Source organism: Nicotiana attenuata, unplaced genomic scaffold (genome assembly GCF_001879085.1).
Source record: "Nicotiana attenuata strain UT unplaced genomic scaffold, NIATTr2, whole genome shotgun sequence".
NCBI classification, from domain to species: Eukaryota; Viridiplantae; Streptophyta; class Magnoliopsida; order Solanales; family Solanaceae; genus Nicotiana; species Nicotiana attenuata.
Window position 1 is genome coordinate 41,628 of NW_017671904.1, and position 25,805 is coordinate 67,432.

Below are 25,805 nucleotides of genomic sequence, written 5' to 3' on the forward strand. Positions count from 1 at the left end.
GTTTGGCCTATCTAGCTTATCTTTGAGATACCAACGCAGAGTCTCCAACGATTGATTTAGTTCTCGTAGTCCGAGAGTTCGCCGATGTGTTTCCTTCTGATCTCCCTGGAATACCACCGGATCATGATATTAATTTCTGTATCGATTTGGTTCCAGGCACCCAGCCTATATCTATTCCACTGTACCGCATGGCTCCTAAGGAGTTGAACGAGTTGAAGGAGCAGCTTGAGGAGTTGTTAGCAAAGGGGTTTATTAGACCCAGTGTATCGCCATGGGGTGCACCGGTGTTATTTGTGAAGAAGAAGGATGGGACCATGCGGATGTGCATTGACTACCGCCAGTTGAACAAAGTCACCATCAAGAACAAGTATCTGTTGCCTCATATCGATGATTTGTTCGACCAACTGCAGGGTGCGAGGGTGTTCTCTAAGATAGACTTGAGGTCGGGGTACCATCAGCTGAAGATTCGGGACTCGGATATTCCGAAGACTGCATTCTGGACTAGATATGGCCATTACGAGTTTCTGGTGATGTCCTTTGGCTTGACTAATGCCCCAGCAGCATTTATGGATTTGATGAACAGGGTGTTCAGGCCTTATATTGATTCCTTCGTCATCGTCTTTAATGATGACATTTTGATATATTCTCGCAGCCTGGGAGAGCACGACAGCATTTTAGAGTAGTGCTTCAAACCTTGCGGGAACAGAAACTATATGCTAAGTTCTCCAAGTGCGAGTTTTGGCTAGAGTCTGTGGCATTCTTGGGACATATTGTGTCAGGAGAGGGTATTAAGGTAGACCCCAAGAAGATCGAGGCAGTTCAGAGTTGGCCACGCCCCATCTCAGTGACCGAGATCCGGAGTTTCCTGGGGATAGCAGGTTATTACAGGAGGTTCGTTCAGGGCTTTTCATCTATTGGTCCGATAATTGCGAGGCGAGCTTCCAGAAGCTCAAGACAGCCTTGACTACAGCACCAATCCTTGTGTTGCCTTCCGGTTCAGGGATGTATACAGTTATTGTGATGCTTTTGCGCGTTGGCTTTGGTTGTGTATTGATGCAGGAGGGGCGAGTTATAGCATATGCCTCCCGTCAGCTGAAGATTCATGAGAAAAATTATCTTGTGCATGATCTGGAGTTGGTGGCGATTGTTCATGCTCTTCATATATGGAGGCACTACTTGCACGGGGCTTCATGTAAGGTTTATACCGATCATCACAGCTTGCAGCATTTGTTCAAGTGGAGGAATCTTAATTTGAGGCAGCGCAGGTGGCTGAGTTACTGAAGGATTATGACATCACCATTCTTTATCATTCGGGCAAGGGAAATATGGTCATGGATGCCTTCAGCAGAAAGGCTAAGAGTATGGGAAGTTTGGCATTCATTCCAGCAAGGGAGAGACCATTAGCTTTGGACATTCAGTCCTTGGCTAACAGACTAGTGAGGTTGGACATTTCGGAGCCCAATCGGGTTCTTGCGTGTATGGTTGCTCAGTCTTCATTACTGGCGGAGATAAAGGCCCGACAGTTTGATGATCCACATTTGGCAATTCTCAGAGAGACGGTTCTTCAGGGAGGTGACAAGGAAGTTTCTATTGGCGACGATGGTGTTTTGCGGCTTCAGGATCGTCTATGTGTTCCTAATATCGATGGTCTGAGGGAGAGGATACTAGAAGAGGCACACAGTTCGCGATATTCCACCCACTCAGGGACTACGAAGATGTATCGTGACTTGAGGCAGCATTACTGGTGGCGGAGGATGAAGAAAGACATAGTGGAGTATGTGGCTAGGTGTTTAAATTGCCAACAGATCAAGTATGAACATCAGAGACCGGGTGGCCTACTTCAGCAGATGCCTATACCAAAGTGGAAGTGGGAACGCATTACCATGGATTTCGTAGTGGGGTTGCCGCGGACCTTGCAAAAGTTTGATCAGTTCGGCCCACTTCATTCCAGTGGCTACTACCTATACATCGGAGAGGTATGCCCAGATTTATATTCAGGAGACAGTCCGATTGCACAATGTGCCTATTTCCATCATATCAGACAAAAGCCCTCAGTTCACTTCCCATTTCTGGAGAGCCATTCAGAGTGAGTTGGGGACCCGTGTAGAGCTTAGCACAATATTCCATCCTCAGACCGACGGGCAGTCAGAGCGGACAGTTCAGATTTTAGAGGATATACTTAGAGCTTGTGTGATTGACTTTGGAGGGCGGTGGGATCAGTTCTTGCCTTTGGCGGAGTTTGCATACAACAACAGCTATCAGTCCAGCATTAAGATGGCTCAATTCGAGGCTCTATATGGTCGCCGTTGTCGTTCCCCTATTGGATGGTTCGACCCTGGTGAGGCTAAGTTGTATGGTACAGACTTGGTACAGGATGCCTTGGATAAGGTGAGGTTGATTTAGGAGAGGCTTCGCGCAGCTCAGTCCAGACAGAAGAGTTATGCGGATCAGAAGGCGCGGGATATATCATTTATGGTTGGCGAGAAGGTTCTCTTGAAAGTCTCGCCCATGAAGGGCATTATCAGGTTCGGAAAGAAGGGCAAGTTTAGCCCAAGGTTTATTGGCCCTTTTGAGGTGTTGAGGAGAGTTGGGGAGGTTACCTATGAGCTTGCATTACCCCCCAGCTTATCGAGAGTCCATTCAGTTTTTCATTTGTCGATGCTTCGAAAGTATCATGCCGACTTTTCCCATGTGTTAGACTTCAGTACTATTTAGTTGGATGAGAGATTGGGCTATGAGGAGGAACCAGTTGACATTATTGATAGGCAGGATCGCCAGTTGAGATCCAAGAGGATTTCTGCGGTAAAGGTTCAGTGGAGGGGCCAACCAGTCAAGGAGGCGACCTGGGAGTCCAAGGAGGACATGCGGAGCAGATATCCCTATTTATTCAGCAGCTCAGGTACTTTTCTATGTCCGTTCGACGACGAACGTTTGTTTAAGAGGTGGAGAATGTAACGATCCGCCTGGTCGTTTTTCCTGTTAGAACCCCATTTCCTTAAATAAAACTTCTCGTGCTTGCTTTAGCTAATTTACGACTTGCAGGGACGGTTGGTTCGAGATTTGGAAGAGTTTTGGGTGAAATATGCCCATTTGATTCCTTGGGATTTTCTTAAAAAGGCTAAGTTTGACTTTGGTCAACATTTTGAGCAAACGGACCCAGATTTATGATTTGACGGTCCCGGAGGGTCCGTAGGAAAATATGGGACCTGGGCGTATGCTCGGAATCAAATTTCGAGGTTCCTAGCCCGAGTAATGAATTTTTATTAGAAATTGTTAATCTAAAGTTTTAAGGATTTAAAGAAACTAAGTAATCAGTTATTTCTTAGGTATCGGGCTCGTATTTTGGTTCCGAAGCCCGGTACAGGTCCGAAATATCATTTAAGACTTGCCTGTAAAATTTGGTGTCAATCCGAGTAGTTTTAGGGCGTTTTGGCCCGTTAGAGGAAAATTGAGAACTTGAAGTTCATAAGTTTGATTCATTTGGTTTTAGGGGGTGATTTCTAGATTTAGCGTTGTTTCGGGTGTTCCGAAGGTTCGAGTAGGTCCGTCTCCTGATTTCAGACTTGTCGGTATGTTCGGGCGGGGCCCAGGAGCCCCGAGCGGCAATCGGACTAGGCTCGAGTGAAGAGGAAATTTAGAGAGAGTGCTGAAGAACTGCTGCTTCTATCATAACCGCATTTGCGATTCTTGGACCGCAGATGCGTCCCTCCAATCGCAAAAGCGGCCCAGGGCGACCAGGCCATTTTCGCAAATGCGGCTCCCAAGCCGCAGATGCGGTCCCAGCCTTCCCTCCCCTTTTCGCCGATACGGTCGCATTTTCGTAGATGCGGAACCGCAGATGCGGTCCCCTGACCGCAGAAGCGGAAATCACTGAACCAGTGAGGTTTATTAAAGACGGGTTCTAAGTAATTTTTTTGACATTTCACTCCTCCTTTGGGCGATTTGGGAGCTTTAGAGAGAAGGTCTTCACTTAGCATCAAGAGGTAAGTTTGTTCCACCCATCATTAGTTTAATACTTGTATTTTAGGTAGAGTAAACACTAGAACTTAGGATAAATCAAAGGGTTAGAGCTAATACTAGGGTTTTAATAAAACTTGGATTTAACCACGAAATTTGTTATGGAATTAATTAGGAATCATATATTATTGATCCTTAGGTTGTAGAAAACAACTTCCTTCGAAAAATTTCAGAATTCAGGCACGTGGGCCCGGGGTCGGATTTTAGGAAAACTTGTGTTCATGGTTGGGAAATTGTTCAAATAGCTAGAATTCGATCTTATGAGTCTATATTAACTAGTTCTTACCTCGTTTAACTAGTTTGAGATCGTCGGCTCCGAATTGAGGGCTTGGACTTGTTCTTGGCATTGGAAGTGCACTTTGGAGCGAGGTAAGTCTCCTTTCTAACCTTGTAAGATGGAATTGTCCCCATAGGTATAATAATTGAGTAATTGCTACTAAATGCGGGGGCTACCGTACGCACTAGGTGACGAGAGTTCGTGCGTAGCTACTATTATGTTAATTGTCCGAGTAGTCTAGGACCCACATCATGTCGTAGTTGTCAATATCACTATAATTATTGCTAATTTGATCATTTAGGAGATGCTAGAGACTTGAAACGGAATAATAGTAAATATGTATACTTGTGGATCCATTGTATGAATTACTTGAATATAAATGTGCCTTCGCGTGTACTCTTGATATTTCTGTTATTTGTGAATCGGGCCGATCGCCTCGGTATAAATAGATGCATCTATGGTTCGCGCCGTTCGACCCTCCGCAGTGCACAGTTTATTTTTTGTTGGATTGGGCCGTCAACCTCGGCATAATGTGCGCATGATATCTATGTGAAAACTTATACTTGAATTGCTTTAACTAATATTCTGAAATGTAAATAGTTAACTGGAACATTGTGAAAAACATGATTTTTCCTCTTGTTATAACTGTTGATTCTTGATGATCCCCATGCTTAGCATAGCATTTCATCATATTATTTGACCTTAGTAAGTATCAAGTCGACCTCTCGTCTCTACTTCTTCGAGATTAGACAGGATACTTACTGGGTACATATTATTTATGTACTCATACAACGTTTCTGTACTTAATTGTGCAGGATCTGAGGCAGGTACATCTGGCTACCAGTCTGGTGTGTGCCCCTGATTCATAGGCCGAGACTTCCACGATGAGTTGCTCCCCTCCCTATGCCGTCCAGCAGCCGGATGGAGTCTTTTATTACTTTGCTGTCTCTTCTATCTCAGATAGTAGGATAGAGATATTCTTTTGTATATTCTACTTGATGCCTATTACTTTTGACACCGGGTCTTGGCACACACGCGAGTAGACATTTATTTTTGGGTTATCACTTTGATACGTTATTGATCATTTCTGCTCTCGACTTTAAATCTGAGAATCTGTTGCACTTAAATTTTAGGAAGAGTAAAAAGAAATCAATTGAGAATTTAAATTATACTTCCGCGTCGGCTTGCCTGACAACGGTGTCTGGTGCCATCATGACCTATTATGGAATTGGGTCGTGACACCTAGTCACAACTTTCTGCTTGTTCCCTCTCGAACTATCTTCATCCTCAATATTTGTTGTGCTGGGCTCAAGTCCTTCATATCAAATAACTTGGGCAAATATCTCTTCAGTTTTGCAATCAGCCCCTTGTCTTGTCCTATTATCAACATGTCATCCACATACAACAATAATATAATAAAGTTATTATCAAAAAATCTTTTGAAGTATACACATGAATCATTATGTATGTTTGACTTTTCATGAATGAGTCAAACTTCATGTACCATTGCCTTGGTTCCTGCTTCAATCCATAAAGATTCTTATTCAATTTGCACACCAAGTGTTTCTTTCCAGCTACTTCGAATCATTTTGGCTGCTCTATATAAATCTCCTCTTCCAAGTCTCCATGAAGAAATGCAGTTTTCACATTCAGCTGCTCCACTTCAAGATCTAAGCTAGTTGCTAAGCTCAAAATTGTTCGAATTGAAGTCATTTTGACAACAAGTGAGAAAATTTCATCAAAATCAATACCTTTCTTCGGTCGAAGCCTTTAACCACCAATCGAGCTTTGTATCTGACCAGCTTGCCATTTTCATCTTTCTTGAGTTTAAAGACCCACTTACATTTGAGTGGTCTTTTACCCTGTGGAAGTATAACCAGCTTGTATGTGCCATTTTCTGTAGAGATTCTATATCTTTTCGCATGGCTTTCATCCACTGGTTCTTTTTCTGGATGGGACAACACCTCTTTAAGACTTTCTGGCTTCCATTCATCACTGATGAGGACATATTCTGTGGAAGGGTACCTGCATGACTCTACCCATGGCCTTTATGATCTCCTCAGAGGTTGAGGTTGTTCTTCTCTCTGAGTGGGGTGCTCCACTTGCTCGACACCATCATCAAGTTGCTCTTCTTGCTTAATCACCTCATCAGGTTGCTCCCCCTGCCCGGCAACCTCGTCGGTCCTACTTTTTGAACTTGTGGAATTCTTAAAAGTAGAAGGAATAGTAATAAGGTTAGAAATTATACCATTCTTGTCATTCCCTAGCATATCATCATCCGTTCCAACTTCACATTCTCGGAAGACTACATCTCTACTTCCAATGACCTTCTTCTTTGTAGGATCCCACAATCTGTACCCGAACTCTTCATCTCCATATCCGATGAATATGAAGGGAACATATTTATCATCCAATTTTGTGCTTTGCTCATCTTGTACATGTGCAAAAGCTCTACAACCGAACACCTTAGATGCAAGTAGGACACCTCCTTGTTGGTCCAAACTCTCTCTAGGATGTCAAACTCTAATAGAACTAATGGACTCATATTGATTAGGTAACAGGTTGTCTGAACTGCTTCATCCCAGAATGACTTAGGCAGTTTAGCCATTCTGAGCATGTTTCTCACCTTCTCAACAATGGTGCGGTTAATTCTCTCAGCTACACCATTGTGTTGTGGGGTTCCAGGAACTATCTTTTCATGTCTGATCCCATGGCTCGAACAGTACTCTTCAAATTCCCTTGAAGTGTACTCACCTCCATTTTCACTTCGAAGACACTTTAGCTTTTGACCTGTCTCCCTTTCCACTAGAGCATGAAATATTTGAAAAACTTGAAACACCTGATCTTTGGTTTTCAAAATATAAACCCATAATTTTTGTGAAGCATCATCAATAAAAGTAACAAACTATTTTTTACCGCCCATGGATTCAATTTATATTGGACCACAAATATCAGAATATACCAAATCAAGTATATTCAATTTTCTTTCAGATGATGTTTGAAATGATACTCTATGCTGCTTACCAAATAAATAGTAGTCACAAGGTTTTGCCGTTGTACTTTGGCATAAGAAATGAGTGATTTTCTAGAAAGAATATACAATCCCTTCTCGCTCATAAGACCCATTCTTTTGTACCACAAATCTGTAGAAATCTCATTTTGTGTCGCATTCAATTCACCTTGGCATATTTGTGCATTTGTCCTGTACAACGTACAATGAGCAACTCCCTTTGCAATCACCAATGATCCTTTGGTGGTTCTCCACTTTTGATTTGTAAAATAGTTCTCATATCTATCTCGATCTAAAGCAATTCTCGAGATCAAGTTCATCCGCAAATCAGGTACATGATGCACATCCTTTAGAACCAATGTGCATCCGACATTTGTCTTGATACAAATGTCACCGATCCCCGCAATATTTGAGTAACTCATGTTACCCATTCTCACAGTTCCAAAATCACATGTTATATATTTACAAAAAGTTTCTCTTACCGGTGTGGCATGGTAAGATGATGTTGTATAAACCACCAATTCTGACTCTGGACTTGACAAGTACATGCATTCCTCTTCTGTATTTATAAAGAGTACAAGATTATCATTGTTTTGCACCATGGCGGTTGTGTTGTCGTCATTCTTCTTGCCACTGCTTTCACCTTTGCCCTTCCTTGGATTTGGACAATCTCTTTTGAAGTGACCTGATTGATCACAACTGTAGCAATTTTTGGCTCTTGATTTGGATCAGTTCTTGGACTTCCCACGAGCTCCGGATCTACGATAGTTGCTCGAACTCCTCTGATAACTCTTGCCTCTACCTTCTGTAATGAGAGCATGTCCTTGATTTTTAGGCTTCTTTCTTATCTTCTCATTGAGTAGAAGAGCCGATGTGAGATCTTTTAACTCAGCTGTAGACTTACCATGCAGGATGATTGTTTCCAAATTATCGTACGAAGATGGCAACGAGTTCAATAGTCCGAGATGGCAACGAGTTCAATTATCTTTTTCCTCAATTTTCACTCCGAGATTGGCGAGCTGTGTGATTAGTCCGTTAAACACATTTAAATATGACAAAAAATTTGTACCTTCACCCATGTGTAGGGCGTATAGATGCTTCTTCAGGTACAATTTATTTGTCAGCGTTTGGACATGTATAGGCTTTCCAACCTTGTCCAAATGACACATGTGGTGTCTTCATCAATGATGTTATCTACCACATCATCTGATAAGTGCAACTTGATTGCACTAGCAGCCCTTTCATCCAAGTCAGCCCACTCCTCAACTTTCATGGTATCAGGCTTTTTGGCACCAGCATCTAGTACCTTGTGTAATCCTTATTGGATGAGAAAATCTGTCATCCTTCTTTGCCATGTTGAGAAACCGCTATCTCTATTGAATTTTGCTACCTCGTACTTTACTTCAGACATTTTTTTCCACCGAGTATAGTACTACCGACAGTGAATAGTACTTCTGGGAACGAGCAGAACATGTGCTCTGATCAGTTGTTAGGAATAAACCCCCACAGAAATAATATTCACGGTAATAAAAGAGAAATAATAATGTAGCACCGAGATACGGTAATTAACAAGAATAAAAGAGTGACAACAACACCAAGATTTTTACGTGGAAAACCCTTTTGAATAAGGGAAAAACCATGGCCCCCGAGAGGAGCAACTGATATTACTATAGCAAGGAACTTGACACTTTGTAGGTTCGATTAAAATACTCCAAAGACCACTACAACATTCAAAAGAAATAACCCTCTTTTGATATTCCCACCTCACTATATTATCGCTCACTCTCTATTTTTCTTACAAACTATTTTCTTATACCCTGTCTGTGATGCCTCGCTCTTTCTTTCTCTCTTTGTTGGTGTGTCTTCAACTGAATCAGGAGCTATCTATTTATAGACGTCCAATACTTCTTGCTTGTATCATGGATTACATCATCATAGCATAAATGTCAAACTTTCACCTTGTGAAAACATTTACTATAGACTTGGCAGCATGGTACTTTATGTCAAAAGGAAGTTTATCTTCCTTTCACATTTATGGCATGGACCCCACAGAAATCTCTTTTCCTTTAAATGCTACTCTCTTACGAGAGGGAAGTACAAGAGAACGTCGATTATTTTTTTACTAGCTGGCCGTTTGAATTATTTCAGTGTTACAAACGTCCGTCAATTATGTTAATTTTTAAGATAGGCAAAAACTCAAGGATTAGTTGCTGGAGTGGAAGCGGAAGTTCTGTGGCTCCTCTTGTAATAAGTCCGCTAACCTGTGAGTTAAGCTCTTCTTTCTTATAACTTGAAAATCATGTGTTAGCTTTTCTTCTTCAATTAATTAATATTGTTTCTTGGAATATTTGCAACTTGGTTCTTGTCCAGCAGTGCACCTTTCAACTGCAAACGTTTCAGTTTGATCTGTGCAGATTTTGCTCTGGCTAGTGTCTGTGGTGAATTTAACCACATTGTTAGACATGTATGATTCCCTCTTGTTATATAGAATTTTGGTTACAGATTTAAGTTATATTCACGTCAGTGAATATTACTAGCAAGTTAGTTATTAGTTTTACAATGTTACCAATTAATAGTTATCATATAGATTTGTCTATAATTATCTTATAAGTAACCTAATTGAATAAATGTTATTTGTATCGTCAGTGCATATAAATTAAATTCGTTCTGTACTTATGACTCAAGAAGCCCGATGTGCTAAGCACCTTAACCATGTATACGGGTAAAACCGAAGCTAATGAGCACCCCGATTTTCTAGTGGGGCAAATGAAGCAAGGACGTAACTGAAAGGAATCGAAAACGAAGCTGGGAGCCTCTCGTATCAAGGACTGAATAAAGCACCTGCCTTCAATACCATCGAGACCACGCCCCCCGGATGCGGTTTGATCAGTTCCAACCCTATACCACTATAGAATGGCAAGAGCGATTGATGTAGCTTTTACCCGAGGGGTCGGATCGATTTCCACAAAGAGTTAAGATAGGTTTGAAATTAGGTTCCTATCTAATCTAGCAATGTACGATGTTCTAATCATTCTTTGTTTGTTTACTATTCTACTTTAATACTAATGAAGTAGGAAAATAAGCTAGGTATAATATTTTTGTAAGGGTTTTCTTAATTAATAAAAAGGCACTAGGGAAGTGACTTACATCTAGGTGAGTATCTAACGGGGTCTAAAACTTAGGAAAAATTTGTTATACTCGGGAACATGATATAGCCATTGCACAAAACTACTCACTATATACCTCTCGGTAGTTTGAGTGACTTTTCCCTAATTGGCCTTCTCAAGCCCAATTGGGTGTTCAAACAGCAAGCGAAATTTGCTCAAGTCGGGTATTACTATCTCTAGGTTTAACCCTTAATTAGGGCTATCCATCTCTTGAATGCACCCCAATTCCTTGTTAGCCTAAATTTCCTAGACTTAGTCTCTCTTTCTCAAGAAGAGCCTAAGTCAAAAAGGCACAAATTAGTGTTTGCAACCACCAATTCAACATTTAAAGCATAAATCAAACCAAATATCTTTCACTCATAAACATTTAAGCCCTAAAAAGAAGACCCATTACACACCCACACTAGGGTTGAGCAATAACCCTAGCTAACGGGTTCTGCTACTCATAATCAAAGAAGAAATCAAAGATTTTGATGAAATATAACCCATAAAAAGTAATTACAAGAGAAGAATGTAAGATTAATGGTTAACCAAGCTCTAAAATTACTCAAAAGAGCAAAAAGCTATTGTTCACGTGTTCCTCTAATAACAGATGACCTAAATATTTAAAAAAAACTCTTTATACACAGCTAAATTTTGCGGATAAAAATTACCCCTACGAGGATTCCGCTGACAACGGAAATTAGGTCGTCTCAGCGCTATGACTACCGCGACTGCGCAAAAGCAAGCGCGGATCGCGGTTATTCTCTTCTGAGATGGTTCTGAACTTGAGTCCGCTGGGAGCGGACAAACACCCGGCTCAGCTCTCCTTCAACTGTTGCCACGAAAAATGATTGCGGACCGCGCCTTTCAATTTAAGCTCCTAACTAATGTTCTCTGATTCTTCATTCCGCTGAGGGCGAAAATAGGATCGAGGCCGCGTCAGATGATGCCGCTGCCGCGCAATTTCACCCCGGGCAGCGATGACTGTTAAGCCCAAAACATGACTCTCTGAACCTTGCCACTACTGAGAGCATAGTTAAGACCGCCTCAGCGGTAGACCCTCCGCGTCCGCGTCTATTTCTTCGTTGTCAGCGCCCTTTTGACTCAGCTTTGAACTTATGCATGTTTCACTCCTTTTTGAACTGGTTATGACTTCCTTGTCTCTTTTTGACCAAACACTGCAAACAAGCACAATAAGCTAGCTTCGGGAATACTTGTATACACTTTTAATCCAAAACCTAAGCAAAAAGGAGCATAAAATAGGCTAGAATCCCTAATAATCAACTCCCCCAAACTTAAGTTGTTGCTTGTCCTCAAGCAAAAAGAAATTCCCACCTCCTCAAGATAAAAGAAAGGAAAATTGCTGTCCTAAAGTAACCTCATCTAGCATCAATTGGGACTAACAATTACCCTCAACTCAAATGCATCATTAACAATACGCAACCTTTTTAGCATCATGGCTTTAGTGCGACACAAAAGCATCAAGAGTTGACTTAACTCATCAAGGAAACTCTTTCTATCACATTGGTAACTGTGGAATCCAAACTCATACTCCTCGACTCTCCATAAGTAAACCTCATTTTTAGATTGTAGCACTCAGAACGAGAATTGTGGAAAATACACTCATCTCTCGCAAAGGATGGTCACAAGTCCAGCTCTAAGTAGCATAAGTTTACCCCTTATGTGAGTCACCACTAATGTAATCTCATCAACTCAAGATCATATAGCGTTTTTGCGGGAATGTAATGAAGGCTTTTGGTTCAAGGTAGGATATATTGGTCTATGAAGGTTTCGTCTTTCCTTAAGCACTTCATTTACTTTATTTTGGCTCACATTTTCTTGACTCTTTGAGTCATTTATTTCTTCCCTAGGGGACTAGAGAGACACACTGTCCCTCTTTCTTGTTCATGTCAATCCTTTTTTCTCCTTTCTAGTCTTTCCAAGCCTTTCATCTTTGCTTTTATTGAATCACTTCATTTCTTCTACATTGTTCATTATCTTTTTCTCTTTTTGGCTTTTTTCTTTCTTTTTCTTTTTCCTTCCCTTTCTTCCTTTTTTACCTTATATCACTTTTGCATTCCTTGTCATATTCCCCAAACTTATACTTTTACCAATTTGTGCTAAGGAAAGATCGGGTGTCGAGAGAGGATCATTTTAGAACGGATAAAGGCTTGTATTATGGTTTTTGAAAGAATAAGGGTTATGACTCAACGGAGTTGACTAGGGATGTCATTTTTGGTGAACTATGGATGTTTTCAAGTCTCAATTAGGATCAAGGAGAGCCTATAATCACTTCTCAAGCCGAGCTACACTTAGGATTTCGCCTAGACAAACATTCAGGGCAAGTTCTAGACTTTCTAGACTTATTGGCATGGGACATGGACTTGCAAATCAATACCTCACCACAAAAGCTATAGGATTGCCAAAGATACAGAGTTGAGGGCCCACAACAACCCTAGCTAAGATTTGAGCAACGCTAATGGTTTCGAAAAACCACTCGATGATTGTTTAGCCAACACAAGAATCTCAAGGTCACAACTATCACCATCCTTTACATATCAATTTGTTTTTAACCATAAGGTCAAAGGTAAATGTGTTAGGCCCAAGTGAAGCTTTGCCTAAGGCACTATTGCTCACTAGCTACTATTTACACAAAAACAAAAAGAAAATAGACCCAAACCCTTGAGAAGGTTGTGATGCCATCCATCATCAGGAAAAGCCATCCAGTTCACACAAACTCCGCCTTTGGAAAGAATCGTGGCATTAAAAAAATCAAAGGCTTATTGATCACCAAAAACTTGTAAAATAAGAAGCTACGAACTGAAAAATGAGCTACTAAATGAAATAAGAAGCTATGCTATTATGAAAAATTGCAAAAGAACTTCTGAAGTAAAATACGGAAAGTAAACCTAATATGTACAATAGGGGATTGAGACAAATATATATAAGAGGGAATGAATATATACATGGAAAAGTAACTTTATAAACTATACGAAAATTGAAAAATAATGAGAAGTAAGAAAAATAAATGGTAAAGTTATATGCATACCAAAAGTGCAAAATAAGCATAAAGAAAAATTAAATAGTGAAGTTATATACATACCAAAAGTGCAAAATAAGCATAATAGTATCATCATTACAACCCAAATATCAAATCAACATAATAGGACCACCCCTCAAATGAAAACTAGCATTGTCCTCAATGCTAAATAACCAAAAACAAGATCAAAAAGGGGTTAGAGAATACAGAAAACTCCCTATGGGTCCTCTGTCTACATGGGGTCCTATGGCTGGGTCCCTGGATCATCTGGCTCGGGGTCTTGTGGCTGGACTGGGGCACCTCCCTCAGGGTCCTCTAGCTCAATCTCCACATCATCAACCTGGGGAATCATTCTCCTCCTCCTGGGCTCTCCCTCAGTATCCTGGTCCTGAACCTGCTCTTCCTGAGCTGCGGGCACTGGATCCTCCAATAAAAACTCCAATGGTAAGTCGCCAGTTGACTTCATCTTCTCCACCTCTCCTCTCAATAGCTCCACCGACTCCTTTGAGGCCCGAGTCTTTTTCAACTTCTTTATCTGCTTGCTCAGATCCTTAATCGATTTTTCTTGAACTACAAGAGCATCCATGATAAGTTTTTGGTTGTCCAGGAGCTTCTTCTGTTTGTCCAGAAGCTCTTTGAGGGACTCCTCCACTGAAGCTGGCACCTGGGGTTGTGCGGGAACTGACTGGGCTACCACTGAACTGGATAGTACAGATAGCTTAGAAGTTGTTGTCTGCATCCAGTTGTTGATGCTGGAGTGTGTTTGGTTCAACCTATGAGCAGCCAACGGGTATGCTAACTAGGAGGGCACTGAGGCAGGTGTGGAAGTAGATGGTCCTGAGGGAGGCTTTGGTATGGCAGTGGGAGGTTGAGAAGTAGTGACTACCACTGTTGGCTCTTCAGACTGGCCAATAGAAGTACTAGCTTTGCCCTTAGATTTGGGGTTATCTGGACCCTGAAGGGTGTACCATGAGAAGGGCTTCTTAGGTTTTACCTTGGTATCAAATTCCCTTTTCTCAACCTCCTGATCTTCCAAGTACATGGTGAGGAAGTTTGGAAAGGGGTAGGATCTCTCACCCTTGTTGACAACTCTGGTGATAACCTTGGATATGATATTCCCGACATTGATCAGGAACCCCGCCATGATAGCCGCCACTATAATCGCCCTGGAAACCGACATGTCACTGTCATGAGTAGTGGGGTCTATTCTACTGCATACAAATGTCTTCCAACCCTTTGCCTTGAAGTTCAGGGTGTTCCTGAAGCTAGGGACCCCCGCTGCCAACCAAGCTGGAGTAGTATTCGGGAGAGCAAGTAATGATGCCAACCACGGGCGGGCCGCCTCATCCATTGCCACCTTCTCTAAGTACAACGACTCATCTTCATCATTGAAACCAATGTAGTCATTCAGAGTCTTTCCATCGAACTTGATCTTCAAGTCCTGCACCTTAGTCACAAATGTGCCCTTTTTGATATGGGCGACATTGGTGTAGAATTCCTTGACTAGGTGCTCATTATCATCTAACACCCTGCTTGTGAAGTATTTCCACCCCACTCTTTCATCAAAGTGTTGTTTCACATTGTGGGGGCAGAAGATACGTTCATGTATGAGTGACCTACTAGGCCACCACTCCCTGAATTTATGGTAGGCGTGCTCACTGACAAACCTTTGCTGCCATACCAATGGGTTTCTTGTCCTATCCAAACCTCCAATCTGGGCATCATCCCCTCTCCGGTCATTCGGTGCCTCAACATCTACATCTATGGGATTTTGTCCAATTGACAAAGCTGTAGGTGAGGCTGAAGCTGAGGTCTCACTATTCTCGACTAAGCTATGAGACAACTCAGAAGAAGCAGGAGAAGTAGGAGAGGCTGGGGGTAAAGGCTCCTCTGTCAAATGAAACCTCAACCGGGAAGTCTGGTACATGTGTGGGCACCGAGTCACCCTCTGAGGCCTCCCAGGAGGGAACATAGTCACTTCCCTCTGAGTGGGATGCAGCTCTAATATTTCTCTATATTTTCCCAATTGATTTCCATACTGCAGGGGGTAACCTGATTTGCCCTCGTCCCCTACCCCAGAAGGACTCTGCTTTCCCTTTTATTTCTCACTGCCACCTCTAGATTTAACCATTGTCTGCAACATATTTAGTGGAAGATTGTTAGTAGTGGTGCTAAAAGAGGCAGTAAAGAACATCAGAGAACAATTGATTGTATTGTAAAAACTTTTAGACCTGCTGAGAGCGGAATAAGGAGCACGGCCGCGGAGTGAGCACCCCTGACCACGGAAAACCGGGCGCGGCCGTGGAGGTATGGGGATCAGACTACCCATCATGTTATTCATTGGTCTACCCATCAGGCTAACAAGGAATTGGGGTGCATTCAAGAGATTGATAGCCCCAATTAAAGGGTTAAACATAGAGATAGTAATACCCGACTTGAGCCAATTTTGCTTGCATTGTTTGAACACCCAATTGAGCTTGAAAAAGCCAATTAGGGCAAAGTCACTCAAGCTACCCATAGGTATAGAGTGAGTATTTATGTGCAATGGCTATATCATGATCCCAATTATAATAAATTTGCCCTAAGTTTTAGACCTCGTTAGATACTCACCTAGGTATAAGTCACTTCCCTAGTGCCTTTTTTACCAATTAAGAAAACCCTTACAAAAATATTATACTTAGCTTATTTTCTACTTCATTATTATTAAAGTAGAATAGTAACCAAACAAGGAATAATTAGAAGTGCAATCAAGAACATCGCACATTGCTAGATTAGATAGGAACCCAATTCTAACCCTATCTTAGCTCTCTGTGGAAATCGATCCCGACCCCTCGGGTAAAGGCTGTATCGACCGCTCTTGACATTCTAGAGTGGTATAATTGGTATTCAAGATAATGAGGTGGAGACTCTAAATGACGTGAACCCGTCGAGGGAACACGTAATAGACATACCGGAAACGGTAGTGCCCAAGGCTAAGGCTCCCTTGCCAAGGCCTCCTCCACCTTACCCTCAAAGACTTGTGAAGCAAAAGAATGAAAACCAATTTATGAAGATTATTGAGATGATGAAAAGCTTGTCGATCAATGTTCCCTTGGTGGAAGCTCTTGAGCAAATGCTGGGTTACGCCAAGTTTATGAAAGACTTGGTGACTAAAAAGAGATCTATGGATTGTGAGACCATCAAAATGACTCGTCAAGTAAGTGCAATTGTGCACTCGATAGCTCCAAATCTTGAAGATCCTGGTGCTTTCACCATTCCATGTAGAATTGGGAGTGCGGATTTTGCAAAGGCATTGTGTGATTTGGGAGCAAGCATAAATTTGATGCCTTATTCTATGTTCAAAACTTTGGGTATTGGTCAACCGAGAGCTACTTCAATGCGATTGCAATTGGCGGATAGAACAATGAAGAAGTTGTTTGGTATTATTGATGTTGTTCTTGTCCGGGTGGACAAGCTTATCTTGCCTGCTGACATTGTGATTCTAGACTGCGAAGTCGACTATGAGGTGCCTATAATTTGGGAGACCTTCCCCGGCAACGGCTCCAAAAAGTTATTGGCTCCAACCCTATACCACTATAGAAAGGCAAAAGCGGTCGATGCAGCTATTACCCAAGGGGTCGGGATCGATTTCCATATAGAGCGAAGATAGGTTTGGAATTGGGTTCCTATCTAATCTAGCAATGTCCGATGTTCTTGGTTGCACTTCCAATCATTCTTTGTTTGTTTACTATTCTACTTTAATACTAATGAAGTAGGAAAATAAGCTAGGTATGATATTTTTGTAAGGGTTTTCTTAATTGGTAAAACGACACTAGGGAAGTGACTTACACCTAGGTGAGTGTCTAACGGGGTCTAAAACTTAGGGCAAATTTGTTATAATTAGGATCATGACATAGCCATTGCACAAAACTACTCACTCTATACCTCTCAGTAGTTTGAGTGACTTTGCCCTAATTGGCTTTCTCAAGCCCAATTGGGTGTTCAAACAGTACAAGCAAAATTGGCTCAAGTCGGGTATTACTGTCTCTAGGTTTAACCCTTTAATTGGGGCTATCAATCTCTTGAATGCACTCAAATTCCTTGTTAGCCTGAATTTCGTTAGTCTCTCTTTCTCAAGAAGAGCCTAAGTCAAAAAGGCACAAATCAGTATTTGCAACCACCAATTCAACATTTAAAGAATAAATCAAACTAAATACCATTCACCCATAAACATTTAAGCCCTAAAATTGAAGACCCATTACACGCCCATACTAGGGTTGAGCCACAACCCTAGCTAATGGATTTATCTACTCATAATCAAAGAAGAAATCAGAGATTTAGATTAAATATAACTTATATAAAGTTATTACAAGAGAAGAATGTAAGATTAATGGTTAACCAAGCTTTAAAATTACTCAAAAGAGCAAAAAGTTGTTGTTAACGTGTTCCTCTAATAACAGATCACCTAAAAATCTGAAAAAGAACTATTTATACACAGCTAAATTTTCTGGGCAAAATTGCCCCTACGAGGATTTCACTGATAGCGGAAAATAGGATGCCTCAGCGCTATAACTACCGCGGCCGCGCAAAAGCAAGGGCGGACCGCGATTCTTCTCTTCTGAGATGGTCTGAACTTGAGTCCGCTGGGAGCAAAAAAACACCTGTCTCAGTGCTCCTTCAACCGCGGCCGCGAAAAATGATCGCGGACCGCGCCTTTCAATTAAGCTCCCAACTAATGTTCTCTGATTCTTCATTCCGCTGAGGGTGACAATTGGACCGCGATCGCGTCAGATGATACCGCTGTCGTGCAATTTCACCGCGGGCAGCAGTGACTGTTAAGCCCAAAACATGAATCTCTGAACCTTTCCACCACTGAGAACGCAGTTAAGACCGCCTCAGCGGTAGACCCTCTGCGTTCGCGTCTATTTCTTCGCTGTCAGCGCCCTTTTGACTCAGCTTTGAACTTGTGCATATTTCACTTGTTTTTGAGCTGGTTATGACTTCCTTGTCTCTTTTTCACCAAACACTACAAACAAGCACAATTAGTTAGCTTTCGGAAATACTTGTATACACTTTTAATCCAAAACCTAAGCTAAAAGGAGCATAAAATAGGCTAGAATCCCTAGTTATCAACGTTTCAAGTTTCAAGACCTCGAAAAACGTTACCAAACGTCCGCACACGGTTAAAATAGGGTCATGATATTTGTTCTCAACCGGATATCACGACGTGGATCTCGGCCCGTATCGGCAGCAGATCAGTGATTAGCGAAAAGGAAGATTTTTACACTTTCTTATAATTGTACTTAAGGTAAAACTCCCCTACTATATAAATGGGAAGTTTATTATTCAATAAACACACTATAACAGGCATATCAAGGCAATATACATTTATTCTCTCTGTTTCTAAGCTATTCAAAGGTTATCATTCTTGTTCATAGCTTTACATATATATATTTTGGCTCCAAATCGAAGGCAGACTAATTGTTAAGCTCATAACCGATCCAGGACTCAATATTACAATTGGTTTGGCTGTTTATTTTATCTTTACTTTACGTATCTAATGTTATTGATCACTTGTATTAAATTAGTCCACGTATCCTTAAAATCGCGTATAAATTCAATTGTTATCCATTTTAAAGGGTAAATAATTTGGCGTCCACTGTGGGCCTAAGGATAATAGTTGTAATTTGGTACAAATTTTCATAACATACTCTGTTTTACGCTTGTTCTTTGAGAAATTAATTTTTGATCTACCTAAGAATGTCTAACTCTCAGTCTGCTCACTTGAACATTGATGCTGAGTCTGAAATAACGTTATAGTACCTAGTAACGAGGTGCCCCCTACTGATCTCAACGGAGTCCTAGTTGCAGACCCAATAGATGCCAACTCACATGTGGCCATCGACACCAACCAACCGACCAACCCTGAGAACAACGTTCGTGGAGGATCCCGACCAATGACTCGAGGTACGCTCGATTCGTCTCCAGAACCGTCGGAGCCTTCGGAACCCTTGAGTCTTCTCCACCTTCGGGCTCAGATAGTTTCTTCGCCTCAGCCTCAGCCTCAGCCTCAGCCTCAAGCCTTTTTTCTTCCTCGATCTCGACCGACAGGTCAAAGCCTTGGGCGTGGATCTTTTTGAGGGTCTCCCTTCAAGACAACCGCCTCATATATTCGGCATTGATCTTCAGGCGGGCCTCGGCAGTTTCGACATCGGCCTTGTACTGGGCCATCATCTATTCGGCATCGACAGAGATTGTGTCTAACTTGGACTTTATTTCTTCGCATTCTCTACCGCGGGCATCCCGCTCTGTTAGAGCTGAGCTCGGGTATGTTCAGAGATTATCATTGAGCTGGGACCACATGACGGCTTTCTCTTTTGCTACCCGAAGTTGAACCTCTACCGATGCTAGCTTTGCCTGGGCAGTTTCCTTCTCTAAAGCCAGTTGGTCCATTTTTCTTTTCCACCCATCAGCCATAGCTTAAACCTCGTTTATTTCAACTCGGAGTTGGTCGATCAGGTCGATCTTCTACTGGACCTGCGAGGTTTTATCTTTAGTCACCATGACTAGTTCCTTGTTTCTAACTTCAAATACATTTTCCTTTTCGGCCAAGTCGACATGTTCCCGCCTCAGGGTCGAAGCTTCCTTCTGAGCCCTATTCATCTCGGTCTGAAGGTCCTTGATAGCCCCGTCTTGTCGCTCGTTGAGAAGCTTGTACATATTCCTTTTTTGAGCCTGCTCCTTGAACTCGAGCTCGACCTGATTGTTCTCGACACAGTACCGGAGAAAGATTGTCCGCACCAGGGACTCCTTCACTTGATTTCTCTTTTCTTGCCTGGGCCTCCTCGAGAGTGGACTCGTTGTAAGAGAGCGTCCCTATGACTTCTATTACACTGGTGGCTTCCTTCGTGCAGAATCGGCATCTCGGGGGTCTCAGCCCCCATATCTATCTCGACCTCTTGAGTCGAAGAGAGGTCGGTCTCACGGTCCGCCCCTTTGGCTGTGTCCTACTCCTCGAGAGGGGTCGATCCGTGGGCAACAAAATTATCATCATCTTCAGACTCATCCCTAAGTCAAAGAAGCGAATCAGAATTTGGCACCCAAGAGCTTGAGCTCTTCTTAGGATTACAAGCCATTCTTTTCTTTTGCTTCAGGTTCGGCTCCACCTCGGAGCTCGGGGAGCCTGAAGCCTTTTTTTATTCTTATTCTTTTTTTACCCCGCAGCAGCCTCGGCTAGCCCGTAACAGAGGGATTAATGGACAAGGATACGTCCTTGTCCCCTTCCAAAGGCCTAAGTTTGGTGGTCCTAGACAAACCTACAAAAGAAAGAAAAAAGGTCAGTATGATGTGAGTTAAGAACACGGTAATAACTATTTGAAGGAGAACCTTACCATGAGAACGGGCCTCCCGTCGGCCCTTTGAAAGCATGCGCCATGAGCGCTCGAAGTATGACATCTGCTTACAGATGCCATCGACCACTCCTTGAGCTGGGGGACAACATTTGGAACCCAGGCAACAGCTACACCACCACAAATGCGAATGATGAGAAAGGAAATGAAGAAAATAGACACTTAAGGAAAGGCTGCACTTACGAGATGCACTCCACTTCTCGAAGAATGTCATTAACTCGGGAGGGATCAAGTCTTCAATTTTCACTCGAACGAAGCATCCCTTCTAGCCTCGGTCTCGATCTTCATCAATACTCGAAAAGGGGGCCTTGCTGGTCTGGTGAGTAAGCTTGATTAGTCCCCCACGGAAAATTTGGGGACTGTATAGATGGAGCAGGTAGTCGAGGGTAAACCGATGAGACTCATTGTTATTCATAAAATAACGGAGGAGGATTATGATCTTCCAAAGAGACGAGTGGATTTTCTCCAAGCACACCTCGTATCTTTTGTAAAAATCTAAAATGACTGGGCCTACCGGGCCCAATGTGAAGGGTAAGTATAAACACTTAAATACCCCTCCATGTGGGTAGTAATAGCATCCTCGGGCCCGGGGACTACTATATCCTTGCCTTCCCATTTATAGTCCTCTCGGACCACGGGAAGGACGTCTATGGTAACGGAACATATATAGCTCGATGCTCCTTTACCTCGATCCTGTTTGGATGAGGGTTTCTCGACCTTAAAGTCGTTCGCAATTAAACAACCCCCGAGAATAAATATTTTCAAGGGGGAATCGGGGGCCGGTTCGGTGGCAGCCACTTCGGGAACAACCATCTCGAGGACAACTATTTCGGGAGCGACTGCTTCAATACTGCGACCGGATGGGAAATGAAGGGGCAACCTATTGAGGAACTAATTTAGACGTTTTAGCCATTGTTATCTGAAAAAGTTTGAAAATTTAAAGAAATAATACGAAGGTTTGAAAGAACGAGTTTGAAGGCTGAAGGACAGAGTATGAAGATTTGAAGAAAATCTTGGTAAGAACCTAAGAACAACTATGAAAATTTGAAGATCATGGATGAAGATATGATGATTTGATGGAAGTTGGTGATAGCTAGAGAATTAGAAGGTAGAAGCTTGATTGGAAAGTGGAAAAAGAACAGGGATAGAAGCTTTTATAGGGGAAGTATGCGATGCTTCGCATTCGGATGCATCCAGCCGATGGTTGACACGTGTATGAAGTTAGAACGACGCGACTGATGGGACGTTTTGACTTCTTTGTCGTTTTTGTTATAACGTAGGAACCAGAGAACATCTTATCATTTCTCATCGTTTCGGCAAACTGGCTCTCTGAGAAACAAGGGGACTATCCGTATACGGGTAAAACCGAGGCTAATGAGCACCCTGATTTCTTGGTGGGGCAAATGAAGCAAGGACGTAACTATAAGGAATCGAAATCGAAGCTGGGAGCCTCTCGTATCAAGGCCCAAACAAAACACCTTTCCCCGGTGCCATCGAGACCACCACCACCCCACCCCCAACCCCCTCCCCCCCCCCCCCCGCCCCGATCTGGTTCGAGTTCCAAGACATCGAAAAGCATTACCAAACATCCGCACACGATTAATAATGGGCCGTGATATCTGTGCCCAACCAGATATTACAACGTGGATCTCGGCCTGTATCGGTAGCAGATCAGTGATTAGCGAAAAGGAAGATTTTTATCTTTCTTAGAATTGTACTTATAGTAAAACTCCCCTACTATATAAAGGGGAAGTTTATTATTCAATAAACACACTGTAACAGGTATATCAATGCAATATACATTTATTCTCTCTGTTTCTAAGCTATTCGAAGGTTCTCATTCTTGTTCGTAGCTTTACATATATATTTTGGCTCTGAATCAAAGGCAAACTAATTATTAAGCTCAAAACCGAGCCCGGACTCAATACTACAATTGATTTGGTTGTTTATTTTATCGTTAATTTATGTATCTAATGTTATTGATCACTACGTATTCTTAAAACTCCGTATAAATCCAATTGTTAACTATTTTTAAGGGTAAACAAACCACAAGAGGAAAATTCAGAAAGCACGAAAGCGATACCTCTAGCATAAATGTGCTAACATAGCATGGCACGTACACAATTGTAACGGTATAACGAATGGTGGTCAGAAGCGGATCCAGAATTTGAAGATTATGGGTGTCGTATTACTTTGGACTTTGACTTGATCTCTTTTGAGTTTCGGTTCGGGTTATTCGCCTTGTGGTACAAATCGATCAAAAAAAATTAACAAGTATGGTGAGCAAAGCATAAAACTTCAATAATGTAACTAATATCAACAAAATATTAGTATTATTCTGGAGTTAGGGTTTGACTAAAAGATGGGCAAATAGAACTAAAACTCGCTATAGATTCATATTTAGATACTCAAAGCAAAATCTTACTTAATAATCACTAGATTTTTTTTATAGAACACTAAAAACTTTAAAATAGAAGCAAGAACATATAAATTAAGAAATTCAATAGGAACTCACAAGGAAAACAGAGTTAGCAGCAATTGAAGAAAAGGAAAGAAAAGCAGAAACAAGGAAAGAAAAAGAAAAGAAGAGAAAAGGAGAACGAATCTCCCGTAAGCAGCAAAATAGAACTAGTGCACCAGTAGCCATTTGTTACTCTGGGTGCCACTTTAATAATTTAGCCAAATTTATAAATATACATACATATACATATAACGTTTCGATCGAGGTGTGCAGGTGGTGTGCCACCCTCTTCCTCCTTAGTAGATCCGCCCATGATAGCAGTACCTTGACCTCCTAAAGTAGTACATTTTTGCTAAGAAGTGCTAGATCAGGATGAAGTATATACGTTTACAGTTTAGTCCTATTTCTTCAACTTCTTTTCAGTTGGAGTCTGTTGCTAGTTTGCTAGCTAGGATAGTGATGTCACCAAGGTCCATGTGCTTCACAACTTTCTATTCAGCTGTAGTCACCATTTTATAGCATGTTAATTAGAATGAATGAAATATTTTCTCTTTTACTTTTAAAATTGGTTAATGAAATTCAGTAAGGCCTCATTTGTTTACACTTAATAGAGGTCTGAATCTTAATCATTCAAATCTTAGATATTAAGTGCATTATTTTTTAAAGTCTGAATCTTAATCATTTAGATCTTAATCATTAAGCTTGTTTGTTCTTTTTTACTTCACAACCACTTAATGGGTCTTAATAGGTCTGTATGATTAAATATATAACATACACTTAATTTCATTATCATCCATACTCATTATTAATTGCCACCACCTCCTACCATTATCAACTATTGTCATGCCACCCACCACCACCATACTCAAGCACCATCACCTCCTCCCACCATTATTGACAACCACCACCCAAAATCCCCACTACCCCCGCCACTATCATTCTCAATCACAACCACAAACTCATCTACCTCGACTAACCACTCCATCATCATCAACAATAGTCGGTATTTCCCGCCATTATAAACTACTACCACCTTCTTCAATCACAACCAAAACCACCATCAACAACCACCATTATTAATTATTACCACTTACTACCACCATTCTCAACCATTATCGATATCACTACTGTAATGACCCGATCGGTCGTTTTGAGCTCTAGCACGTCGTTCAGCAGTTTGAGACCATGAGCAACTTCACTTCAGGTATAATGACTTGTACGCATGGTCAGAATTGAATTTTTGGAAGTTCGGAGTTGATTTGGAAAGAGAATTCTCATTTCGGAAGCTTTAAGTTGAAATAATTGACTAAGATTGGATTTATGAATAACGACCTCGGAATCAAGATTCGAAGGTTCCAACAGGTTTGTATAATGATTTCAAATTTGGGCATATGTCCGGATCGGGTTTCAAAAGACCCGGGAATGTTTCGGCACCTATTGTGAAAGTTAGCATTTTTGGAAGAATTTCATTAGTTTGGGTTGAAGTGCAGTTTAGTGTTATCAATGTACGTTTGGGATTCCAATTCTGGGAATATCTCTATATAGTGATTCTGGTGTTGGGAGCGCAATCGAAAGTGAATTCGGGGGTCCGTGGGTCATGGAGTCATTTGGCTAAAGATAGAAATTTGAAGATTTTTGAGAAGTTTGACCAGGAGTGGAATTTTTTATATTAGGGTCGGATTCCGTTTTTGGAAGTTAGAGTAGGTCCGTAATGTCGAATGTGACTTTTGTGCAAAATTTGATGTCAATCGGGCGTGATTTGATAGGTTTCGGCATCGAATGTAGAAATTGGAATTTCATAGTTTCCTTAGACTCGAATTGGGGTGTGATTCGTGTTTTTAGAGTTGTTTGATGTGATTTGAGGCCTCGACTAAGTCGGTGATACGTCTTGAGGCTTGTTGGTATGTTCAGACGGGGTCCCGAGGGGCTCGGGTAAGTTTTGGGGTGGTTTCTGATCATTTCTAGGCCATTTTTAGCTGATGGGTTTTGGCTACAGCAGTATGCTACACGATTGCGGGGAATTGACTCGATCGCGTTGAGTAAAGTGGGAAAAAATGGCAAGTGATTCACGATCACGGAAGGCCATTCGCGATCGCGTAGAGCAAAGTTTCTACTGCAGTGACCCGACTTTAGAAGCTTGTATCTCGCAATCTATAAGGAATTTGGAGATGATACAAAAATTAAAAGTTGTAGTCCCTTGTGTCTAGTTTTCAAAAAGTCAAACCATTTTGTATTTGAAGTTGTGTACAAAAAGTTATGAGTGGTACACTACAGCCTATCCCGGAAGAATTTGGAAATCGCGCAGAAGAAATTTGTGCTGCACGTGGATGACTTTGGAAGCTTACATCCCGTAATCTATAAGGAACTGAAGATGTGCAGAGCAAGAAAGTTGTAGTCCTTGGAGTCTAGTTTTCAGAAAGTTAAACCACTTGTAATTTTGAGTTTTTTACGAAAAGTTATGGC